The following is a 12,777-nucleotide window of genomic DNA, read 5'->3' on the forward strand; positions in this document are numbered from 1 at the left end:
TAAAAAGCACAGGGGAGCGATTTTAGCTTTAGCGAGGCCCTGAAAAGAGGGAATCATTAAAAAACGTTCAAATGTGTTAAAGCTGGTGCGTTTTCCTTTCAAGCAATTGCAACCATGTGAATTTTGACAAAGACAACATATTTGGCGACAATTCCGCCGAGAGGATACTTTCCTTTTTCTGCTGAACGCGGTTTACAGGCGGTAAGACGTGGTGTCAAAGCGGGAAAGCTACCGAAACAATATCAAGTTTGGTCGCTTTTATTGATAAGACTGCTCGGAACGTAACTAGCCAGATGGTTTTGAAGCTTTTATTTTCATTTTGGTTTACAGTGAGATTACGTCTGACTTCACCTTTGAAGTTATCGAGCACGACGAGAGCTAAAGCGGTTCACAGTTGGTCAGCTTTGGATTTGAGTAGTCTTTGCCATTTCTAATGGCCATTGTGGAGTTGCCCTGGGTACTGTAAGACAATATGAACAGTCTTGAGAAGCAAGGCCCTAGAGGAAGGGATGACATTTAAAAACACAACAAAATGTAACATTGGGTAAAGCAAAAGCGGTGACGTGATTTTCGAAAAAAATAAAAATAAACAAAATAAATTATTTTGCTGATAATCCCACCGAGAAGACAGCACTCTGAGATGAAAGGGCAGTATGACGTGCGTGGCACCATGGCGGGTTAGCTATACTGACTCAATTCAAGTTTGATCTGTTGCGTAGCTGGTAAAGGATAGAGATCAAAGACCATCCCCGCCTAAGCATCATTTTAAGAACCTTTAAATGAAGAGTAAGAAAGTGTTATCGACGAGGCAGACATTATGATAACGACCAGCAAAAGTTGTTGCAAAATCGATCACTGATCCGAAACTTTACCGGCTTTTTATGCAAAAGGTAATTTGCCGGGACCGACGAGTACCTGCATTCGTATTCGCGCCTTTCCCATCACGTGACCAGGTCGTATCCGAGGGGAAGGTGACATGCCTCATCCGGGATTCGAACTCGTGACTACTCGTGACTCGTTACCATGATGGATGATTGGTTTGATTTTTTTTAACAGCCTTGCATGCTACCGATTGCGCCGTGAGTGACCCGCCCACCCTCCGTGGATACGAGTTTCCTCTTATAGTAACCAAAGAAAATTTTTAGAAATGATTTCCAGCAACAAAAGATTGTGCTGGACGTTGTAGAATTCGAACCCAGGAAGGTGTCTAACTAGCTGTGTTCCAGTCAGCGAAGTTACCACGGAACCGAGGCAGCTTCGTTAGAAAGCGGTATATCAAATGCAAACTTTCTGCCTTGTCATGAAGAGGGCCAGTTTGGATGCACATGTAAATGTCCGAAATTACAATCGATAGCCCTTGGGCCGTAAAAAATGAATTTCATCACGCACAACGCCTTTCCGCGAACATCGTATTATCATTGAACGTTTAAGTAGATGATGTACACGAGACTTTGGTTGAGAAGCCGACACGGAGCGTTCCGAGATAGATTCTTTTTTTTCTTTCTTACTATGACTTTGTTTTGAGCTGAGATTTAGTTTGGTATCACGTATGACGTTAAAAAGCACAGGGGAGCGATTTTAGCTTTAGCGAGGCCCTGAAAAGAGGGAATCATTAAAAAACGTTCAAATGTGTTAAAGCTGGTGCGTTTTCCTTTCAAGCAATTGCAACCATGTGAATTTTGACAAAGACAACATATTTGGCGACAATTCCGCCGAGAGGATACTTTCCTTTTTCTGCTGAACGCGGTTTACAGGCGGTAAGACGTGGTGTCAAAGCGGGAAAGCTACCGAAACAATATCAAGTTTGGTCGCTTTTATTGATAAGACTGCTCGGAACGTAACTAGCCAGATGGTTTTGAAGCTTTTATTTTCATTTTGGTTTACAGTGAGATTACGTCTGACTTCACCTTTGAAGTTATCGAGCACGACGAGAGCTAAAGCGGTTCACAGTTGGTCAGCTTTGGATTTGAGTAGTCTTTGCCATTTCTAATGGCCATTGTGGAGTTGCCCTGGGTACTGTAAGACAATATGAACAGTCTTGAGAAGCAAGGCCCTAGAGGAAGGGATGACATTTAAAAACACAACAAAATGTAACATTGGGTAAAGCAAAAGCGGTGACGTGATTTTCGAAAAAAATAAAAATAAACAAAATAAATTATTTTGCTGATAATCCCACCGAGAAGACAGCACTCTGAGATGAAAGGGCAGTATGACGTGCGTGGCACCATGGCGGGTTAGCTATACTGACTCAATTCAAGTTTGATCTGTTGCGTAGCTGGTAAAGGATAGAGATCAAAGACCATCCCCGCCTAAGCATCATTTTAAGAACCTTTAAATGAAGAGTAAGAAAGTGTTATCGACGAGGCAGACATTATGATAACGACCAGCAAAAGTTGTTGCAAAATCGATCACTGATCCGAAACTTTACCGGCTTTTTATGCAAAAGGTAATTTGCCGGGACCGACGAGTGCCTGCATTCGTATTCGCGCCTTTCCCATCACGTGACCAGGTCGTATCCGAGGGGAAGGTGACATGCCTCATCCGGGATTCGAACTCGTGACTACTCGTGACTCGTTACCATGATGGATGATTGGTTTGATTTTTTTTAACAGCCTTGCATGCTACCGATTGCGCCGTGAGTGACCCGCCCACCCTCCGTGGATACGAGTTTCCTCTTATAGTAACCAAAGAAAATTTTTAGAAATGATTTCCAGCAACAAAAGATTGTGCTGGACGTTGTAGAATTCGAACCCAGGAAGGTGTCTAACTAGCTGTGTTCCAGTCAGCGAAGTTACCACGGAACCGAGGCAGCTTCGTTAGAAACCAGTATATCAAATGCAAACTTTCTGCCTTGTCATGAAGAGGGCCAGTTTGGATGCACATGTAAATGTCCGAAATTACAATCGATAGCCCTTGGGCCGTAAAAAATGAATTTCATCACGCACAACGCCTTTCCGCGAACATCGTATTATCATTGAACGTTTAAGTAGATGATGTACACGAGACTTTGGTTGAGAAGCCGACACGGAGCGTTCCGAGATAGATTCTTTTTTTTTCTTTCTTACTATGACTTTGTTTTGAGCTGAGATTTAGTTTGGTATCACGTATGACGTTAAAAAGCACAGGGGAGCGATTTTAGCTTTAGCGAGGCCCTGAAAAGAGGGAATCATTAAAAAACGTTCAAATGTGTTAAAGCTGGTGCGTTTTCCTTTCAAGCAATTGCAACCATGTGAATTTTGACAAAGACAACATATTTGGCGACAATTCCGCCGAGAGGATACTTTCCTTTTTCTGCTGAACGCGGTTTACAGGCGGTAAGACGTGGTGTCAAAGCGGGAAAGCTACCGAAACAATATCAAGTTTGGTCGCTTTTATTGATAAGACTGCTCGGAACGTAACTAGCCAGATGGTTTTGAAGCTTTTATTTTCATTTTGGTTTACAGTGAGATTACGTCTGACTTCACCTTTGAAGTTATCGAGCACGACGAGAGCTAAAGCGGTTCACAGTTGGTCAGCTTTGGATTTGAGTAGTCTTTGCCATTTCTAATGGCCATTGTGGAGTTGCCCTGGGTACTGTAAGACAATATGAACAGTCTTGAGAAGCAAGGCCCTAGAGGAAGGGATGACATTTAAAAACACAACAAAATGTAACATTGGGTAAAGCAAAAGCGGTGACGTGATTTTCGAAAAAAATAAAAATAAACAAAATAAATTATTTTGCTGATAATCCCACCGAGAAGACAGCACTCTGAGATGAAAGGGCAGTATGACGTGCGTGGCACCATGGCGGGTTAGCTATACTGACTCAATTCAAGTTTGATCTGTTGCGTAGCTGGTAAAGGATAGAGATCAAAGACCATCCCCGCCTAAGCATCATTTTAAGAACCTTTAAATGAAGAGTAAGAAAGTGTTATCGACGAGGCAGACATTATGATAACGACCAGCAAAAGTTGTTGCAAAATCGATCACTGATCCGAAACTTTACCGGCTTTTTATGCAAAAGGTAATTTGCCGGGACCGACGAGTGCCTGCATTCGTATTCGCGCCTTTCCCATCACGTGACCAGGTCGTATCCGAGGGGAAGGTGACATGCCTCATCCGGGATTCGAACTCGTGACTACTCGTGACTCGTTACCATGATGGATGATTGGTTTGATTTTTTTTAACAGCCTTGCATGCTACCGATTGCGCCGTGAGTGACCCGCCCACCCTCCGTGGATACGAGTTTCCTCTTATAGTAACCAAAGAAAATTTTTAGAAATGATTTCCAGCAACAAAAGATTGTGCTGGACGTTGTAGAATTCGAACCCAGGAAGGTGTCTAACTAGCTGTGTTCCAGTCAGCGAAGTTACCACGGAACCGAGGCAGCTTCGTTAGAAACCAGTATATCAAATGCAAACTTTCTGCCTTGTCATGAAGAGGGCCAGTTTGGATGCACATGTAAATGTCCGAAATTACAATCGATAGCCCTTGGGCCGTAAAAAATGAATTTCATCACGCACAACGCCTTTCCGCGAACATCGTATTATCATTGAACGTTTAAGTAGATGATGTACACGAGACTTTGGTTGAGAAGCCGACACGGAGCGTTCCGAGATAGATTCTTTTTTTTTCTTTCTTACTATGACTTTGTTTTGAGCTGAGATTTAGTTTGGTATCACGTATGACGTTAAAAAGCACAGGGGAGCGATTTTAGCTTTAGCGAGGCCCTGAAAAGAGGGAATCATTAAAAAACGTTCAAATGTGTTAAAGCTGGTGCGTTTTCCTTTCAAGCAATTGCAACCATGTGAATTTTGACAAAGACAACATATTTGGCGACAATTCCGCCGAGAGGATACTTTCCTTTTTCTGCTGAACGCGGTTTACAGGCGGTAAGACGTGGTGTCAAAGCGGGAAAGCTACCGAAACAATATCAAGTTTGGTCGCTTTTATTGATAAGACTGCTCGGAACGTAACTAGCCAGATGGTTTTGAAGCTTTTATTTTCATTTTGGTTTACAGTGAGATTACGTCTGACTTCACCTTTGAAGTTATCGAGCACGACGAGAGCTAAAGCGGTTCACAGTTGGTCAGCTTTGGATTTGAGTAGTCTTTGCCATTTCTAATGGCCATTGTGGAGTTGCCCTGGGTACTGTAAGACAATATGAACAGTCTTGAGAAGCAAGGCCCTAGAGGAAGGGATGACATTTAAAAACACAACAAAATGTAACATTGGGTAAAGCAAAAGCGGTGACGTGATTTTCGAAAAAAATAAAAATAAACAAAATAAATTATTTTGCTGATAATCCCACCGAGAAGACAGCACTCTGAGATGAAAGGGCAGTATGACGACGTGGCACCATGGCGGGTTAGCTATACTGACTCAATTCAAGTTTGATCTGTTGCGTAGCTGGTAAAGGATAGAGATCAAAGACCATCCCCGCCTAAGCATCATTTTAAGAACCTTTAAATGAAGAGTAAGAAAGTGTTATCGACGAGGCAGACATTATGATAACGACCAGCAAAAGTTGTTGCAAAATCGATCACTGATCCGAAACTTTACCGGCTTTTTATGCAAAAGGTAATTTGCCGGGACCGACGAGTGCCTGCATTCGTATTCGCGCCTTTCCCATCACGTGACCAGGTCGTATCCGAGGGGAAGGTGACATGCCTCATCCGGGATTCGAACTCGTGACTACTCGTGACTCGTTACCATGATGGATGATTGGTTTGATTTTTTTTAACAGCCTTGCATGCTACCGATTGCGCCGTGAGTGACCCGCCCACCCTCCGTGGATACGAGTTTCCTCTTATAGTAACCAAAGAAAATTTTTAGAAATGATTTCCAGCAACAAAAGATTGTGCTGGACGTTGTAGAATTCGAACCCAGGAAGGTGTCTAACTAGCTGTGTTCCAGTCAGCGAAGTTACCACGGAACCGAGGCAGCTTCGTTAGAAAGCGGTATATCAAATGCAAACTTTCTGCCTTGTCATGAAGAGGGCCAGTTTGGATGCACATGTAAATGTCCGAAATTACAATCGATAGCCCTTGGGCCGTAAAAAATGAATTTCATCACGCACAACGCCTTTCCGCGAACATCGTATTATCATTGAACGTTTAAGTAGATGATGTACACGAGACTTTGGTTGAGAAGCCGACACGGAGCGTTCCGAGATAGATTCTTTTTTTTCTTTCTTACTATGACTTTGTTTTGAGCTGAGATTTAGTTTGGTATCACGTATGACGTTAAAAAGCACAGGGGAGCGATTTTAGCTTTAGCGAGGCCCTGAAAAGAGGGAATCATTAAAAAACGTTCAAATGTGTTAAAGCTGGTGCGTTTTCCTTTCAAGCAATTGCAACCATGTGAATTTTGACAAAGACAACATATTTGGCGACAATTCCGCCGAGAGGATACTTTCCTTTTTCTGCTGAACGCGGTTTACAGGCGGTAAGACGTGGTGTCAAAGCGGGAAAGCTACCGAAACAATATCAAGTTTGGTCGCTTTTATTGATAAGACTGCTCGGAACGTAACTAGCCAGATGGTTTTGAAGCTTTTATTTTCATTTTGGTTTACAGTGAGATTACGTCTGACTTCACCTTTGAAGTTATCGAGCACGACGAGAGCTAAAGCGGTTCACAGTTGGTCAGCTTTGGATTTGAGTAGTCTTTGCCATTTCTAATGGCCATTGTGGAGTTGCCCTGGGTACTGTAAGACAATATGAACAGTCTTGAGAAGCAAGGCCCTAGAGGAAGGGATGACATTTAAAAACACAACAAAATGTAACATTGGGTAAAGCAAAAGCGGTGACGTGATTTTCGAAAAAAATAAAAATAAACAAAATAAATTATTTTGCTGATAATCCCACCGAGAAGACAGCACTCTGAGATGAAAGGGCAGTATGACGTGCGTGGCACCATGGCGGGTTAGCTATACTGACTCAATTCAAGTTTGATCTGTTGCGTAGCTGGTAAAGGATAGAGATCAAAGACCATCCCCGCCTAAGCATCATTTTAAGAACCTTTAAATGAAGAGTAAGAAAGTGTTATCGACGAGGCAGACATTATGATAACGACCAGCAAAAGTTGTTGCAAAATCGATCACTGATCCGAAACTTTACCGGCTTTTTATGCAAAAGGTAATTTGCCGGGACCGACGAGTGCCTGCATTCGTATTCGCGCCTTTCCCATCACGTGACCAGGTCGTATCCGAGGGGAAGGTGACATGCCTCATCCGGGATTCGAACTCGTGACTACTCGTGACTCGTTACCATGATGGATGATTGGTTTGATTTTTTTTAACAGCCTTGCATGCTACCGATTGCGCCGTGAGTGACCCGCCCACCCTCCGTGGATACGAGTTTCCTCTTATAGTAACCAAAGAAAATTTTTAGAAATGATTTCCAGCAACAAAAGATTGTGCTGGACGTTGTAGAATTCGAACCCAGGAAGGTGTCTAACTAGCTGTGTTCCAGTCAGCGAAGTTACCACGGAACCGAGGCAGCTTCGTTAGAAACCAGTATATCAAATGCAAACTTTCTGCCTTGTCATGAAGAGGGCCAGTTTGGATGCACATGTAAATGTCCGAAATTACAATCGATAGCCCTTGGGCCGTAAAAAATGAATTTCATCACGCACAACGCCTTTCCGCGAACATCGTATTATCATTGAACGTTTAAGTAGATGATGTACACGAGACTTTGGTTGAGAAGCCGACACGGAGCGTTCCGAGATAGATTCTTTTTTTTTCTTTCTTACTATGACTTTGTTTTGAGCTGAGATTTAGTTTGGTATCACGTATGACGTTAAAAAGCACAGGGGAGCGATTTTAGCTTTAGCGAGGCCCTGAAAAGAGGGAATCATTAAAAAACGTTCAAATGTGTTAAAGCTGGTGCGTTTTCCTTTCAAGCAATTGCAACCATGTGAATTTTGACAAAGACAACATATTTGGCGACAATTCCGCCGAGAGGATACTTTCCTTTTTCTGCTGAACGCGGTTTACAGGCGGTAAGACGTGGTGTCAAAGCGGGAAAGCTACCGAAACAATATCAAGTTTGGTCGCTTTTATTGATAAGACTGCTCGGAACGTAACTAGCCAGATGGTTTTGAAGCTTTTATTTTCATTTTGGTTTACAGTGAGATTACGTCTGACTTCACCTTTGAAGTTATCGAGCACGACGAGAGCTAAAGCGGTTCACAGTTGGTCAGCTTTGGATTTGAGTAGTCTTTGCCATTTCTAATGGCCATTGTGGAGTTGCCCTGGGTACTGTAAGACAATATGAACAGTCTTGAGAAGCAAGGCCCTAGAGGAAGGGATGACATTTAAAAACACAACAAAATGTAACATTGGGTAAAGCAAAAGCGGTGACGTGATTTTCGAAAAAAATAAAAATAAACAAAATAAATTATTTTGCTGATAATCCCACCGAGAAGACAGCACTCTGAGATGAAAGGGCAGTATGACGTGCGTGGCACCATGGCGGGTTAGCTATACTGACTCAATTCAAGTTTGATCTGTTGCGTAGCTGGTAAAGGATAGAGATCAAAGACCATCCCCGCCTAAGCATCATTTTAAGAACCTTTAAATGAAGAGTAAGAAAGTGTTATCGACGAGGCAGACATTATGATAACGACCAGCAAAAGTTGTTGCAAAATCGATCACTGATCCGAAACTTTACCGGCTTTTTATGCAAAAGGTAATTTGCCGGGACCGACGAGTGCCTGCATTCGTATTCGCGCCTTTCCCATCACGTGACCAGGTCGTATCCGAGGGGAAGGTGACATGCCTCATCCGGGATTCGAACTCGTGACTACTCGTGACTCGTTACCATGATGGATGATTGGTTTGATTTTTTTTAACAGCCTTGCATGCTACCGATTGCGCCGTGAGTGACCCGCCCACCCTCCGTGGATACGAGTTTCCTCTTATAGTAACCAAAGAAAATTTTTAGAAATGATTTCCAGCAACAAAAGATTGTGCTGGACGTTGTAGAATTCGAACCCAGGAAGGTGTCTAACTAGCTGTGTTCCAGTCAGCGAAGTTACCACGGAACCGAGGCAGCTTCGTTAGAAACCAGTATATCAAATGCAAACTTTCTGCCTTGTCATGAAGAGGGCCAGTTTGGATGCACATGTAAATGTCCGAAATTACAATCGATAGCCCTTGGGCCGTAAAAAATGAATTTCATCACGCACAACGCCTTTCCGCGAACATCGTATTATCATTGAACGTTTAAGTAGATGATGTACACGAGACTTTGGTTGAGAAGCCGACACGGAGCGTTCCGAGATAGATTCTTTTTTTTTCTTTCTTACTATGACTTTGTTTTGAGCTGAGATTTAGTTTGGTATCACGTATGACGTTAAAAAGCACAGGGGAGCGATTTTAGCTTTAGCGAGGCCCTGAAAAGAGGGAATCATTAAAAAACGTTCAAATGTGTTAAAGCTGGTGCGTTTTCCTTTCAAGCAATTGCAACCATGTGAATTTTGACAAAGACAACATATTTGGCGACAATTCCGCCGAGAGGATACTTTCCTTTTTCTGCTGAACGCGGTTTACAGGCGGTAAGACGTGGTGTCAAAGCGGGAAAGCTACCGAAACAATATCAAGTTTGGTCGCTTTTATTGATAAGACTGCTCGGAACGTAACTAGCCAGATGGTTTTGAAGCTTTTATTTTCATTTTGGTTTACAGTGAGATTACGTCTGACTTCACCTTTGAAGTTATCGAGCACGACGAGAGCTAAAGCGGTTCACAGTTGGTCAGCTTTGGATTTGAGTAGTCTTTGCCATTTCTAATGGCCATTGTGGAGTTGCCCTGGGTACTGTAAGACAATATGAACAGTCTTGAGAAGCAAGGCCCTAGAGGAAGGGATGACATTTAAAAACACAACAAAATGTAACATTGGGTAAAGCAAAAGCGGTGACGTGATTTTCGAAAAAAATAAAAATAAACAAAATAAATTATTTTGCTGATAATCCCACCGAGAAGACAGCACTCTGAGATGAAAGGGCAGTATGACGTGCGTGGCACCATGGCGGGTTAGCTATACTGACTCAATTCAAGTTTGATCTGTTGCGTAGCTGGTAAAGGATAGAGATCAAAGACCATCCCCGCCTAAGCATCATTTTAAGAACCTTTAAATGAAGAGTAAGAAAGTGTTATCGACGAGGCAGACATTATGATAACGACCAGCAAAAGTTGTTGCAAAATCGATCACTGATCCGAAACTTTACCGGCTTTTTATGCAAAAGGTAATTTGCCGGGACCGACGAGTGCCTGCATTCGTATTCGCGCCTTTCCCATCACGTGACCAGGTCGTATCCGAGGGGAAGGTGACATGCCTCATCCGGGATTCGAACTCGTGACTACTCGTGACTCGTTACCATGGTGGATGATTGGTTTGATTTTTTTTAACAGCCTTGCATGCTACCGATTGCGCCGTGAGTGACCCGCCCACCCTCCGTGGATACGAGTTTCCTCTTATAGTAACCAAAGAAAATTTTTAGAAATGATTTCCAGCAACAAAAGATTGTGCTGGACGTTGTAGAATTCGAACCCAGGAAGGTGTCTAACTAGCTGTGTTCCAGTCAGCGAAGTTACCACGGAACCGAGGCAGCTTCGTTAGAAAGCAGTATATCAAATGCAAACTTTCTGCCTTGTCATGAAGAGGGCCAGTTTGGATGCACATGTAAATGTCCGAAATTACAATCGATAGCCCTTGGGCCGTAAAAAATGAATTTCATCACGCACAACGCCTTTCCGCGAACATCGTATTATCATTGAACGTTTAAGTAGATGATGTACACGAGACTTTGGTTGAGAAGCCGACACGGAGCGTTCCGAGATAGATTCTTTTTTTTTCTTTCTTACTATGACTTTGTTTTGAGCTGAGATTTAGTTTGGTATCACGTTTGACGTTAAAAAGCACCGGGGAGCGATTTTAGCTTTAGCGAGGCCCTGAAAAGAGGGAATCATTAAAAAACGTTCAAATGTGTTAAAGCTGGTGCGTTTTCCTTTTAAGCAATTGCAACCATGTGAATTTTGACAAAGACAACATATTTGGCGACAATTCCGCCGAGAGGATACTTTCCTTTTTCTGCTGAACGCGGTTTACAGGCGGTAAGACGTGGTGTCAAAGCGGGAAAGCTACCGAAACAATATCAAGTTTGGTCGCTTTTATTGATAAGACTGCTCGGAACGTAACTAGCCAGATGGTTTTGAAGCTTTTATTTTCATTTTGGTTTACAGTGAGATTACGTCTGACTTCACCTTTGAAGTTATCGAGCACGACGAGAGCTAAAGCGGTTCACAGTTGGTCAGTTTTGGATTTGAGTAGTCTTTGCCATTTCTAATGGCCATTGTGGAGTTGCCCTGGGTACTGTAAGACAATATGAACAGTCTTGAGAAGCAAGGCCCTAGAGGAAGGGATGACATTTAAAAACACAACAAAATGTAACATTGGGTAAAGCAAAAGCGGTGACGTGATTTTCGAAAAAAATAAAAATAAACAAAATAAATTATTTTGCTGATAATCCCACCGAGAAGACAGCACTCTGAGATGAAAGGGCAGTATGACGTGCGTGGCACCTTGGCGGGTTAGCTATACTGACTCAATTCAAGTTTGATCTGTTGCGTAGCTGGTTAAGGATAGAGATCAAAGACCATCCCCGCCTAAGCATCATTTTAAGAACCTTTAAATGAAGAGTAAGAAAGTGTTATCGACGAGGCAGACATTATGATAACGACCAGCAAAAGTTGTTGCAAAATCGATCACTGATCCGAAACTTTACCGGCTTTTTATGCAAAAGGTAATTTGCCGGGACCGACGAGTGCCTGCATTCGTATTCGCGCCTTTTCCATCACGTGACCAGGTCGTATCCGAGGGGAAGGTGACATGCCTCATTCGGGATTCGAACTCGTGACTACTCGTGACTCGTTACCATGGTGGATGATTGGTTTGATTTTTTTTAACAGCCTTGCACGCTACCGATTGCGCCGTGAGTGACCCACCCACCCTCCGTGGATACGAGTTTCCTCTTATAGTAACCAAAGAAAATTTTTAGAAATGATTTCCAGCAACAAAAGATTGTGCTGGACGTTGTAGAATTCGAACCCAGGAAGGTGTCTAACTAGCTGTGTTCCAGTCAGCGAAGTTACCACGGAACCGAGGCAGCTTCATTAGAAAGCAGTATATCAAATGCAAACTTTCTGCCTTGTCATGAAGAGGGCCAGTTTGGATGCACATGTAAATGTCCGAAATTACAATCGATAGCCCTTGGGCCGTAAAAAATGAATTTCATCACGCACAACGCCTTTCCGCGAACATCGTATTATCATTGAACGTTTAAGTAGATGATGTACACGAGACTTTGGTTGAGAAGCCGACACGGAGCGTTCCGAGATAGATTCTTTTTTTTCTTTCTTACTATGACTTTGTTTTGAGCTGAGATTTAGTTTGGTATCACGTATGACGTTAAAAAGCACCGGGGAGCGATTTTAGCTTTAGCGAGGCCCTGAAAAGAGGGAATCATTAAAAAACGTTCAAATGTGTTAAAGCTGGTGCGTTTTCCTTTCAAGCAATTGCAACCATGTGAATTTTGACAAAGACAACATATTTGGTGACAATTCCGCCGAGAGGACACTTTCTTTTTCATTAGCCAGAGTGTTTGAACTGAGTGTTTTTTTAATGAGTTATATACATTGCTTTGACGGACCGAAGGTTGCATTGTTCAATTTCCTTTAATTTGTTCAGAGGTTTAATGTTTTGAAGTTGAACGGCAACTGCTATTACGGGATGGT

At 42.7% G+C, this 12,777-nt stretch overlaps 1 protein-coding gene across 1 annotated transcript in view; it reads left to right on the forward strand.

The window, feature by feature from the left end:
• Positions 1–12,777, forward strand: part of LOC106166202 (flavin-containing monooxygenase 5) — a 42,588-nt gene that overhangs the window by 27,103 nt on the left and 2,708 nt on the right. The gene's annotated exons all lie outside the window — the stretch shown is intronic.

This window comes from Lingula anatina, chromosome 3 (assembly GCF_051362555.1).
Source record: "Lingula anatina isolate TDL-2025a chromosome 3, LinAna3.0, whole genome shotgun sequence".
In the NCBI taxonomy this organism is placed as follows: domain Eukaryota; kingdom Metazoa; phylum Brachiopoda; class Lingulata; order Lingulida; family Lingulidae; genus Lingula; species Lingula anatina.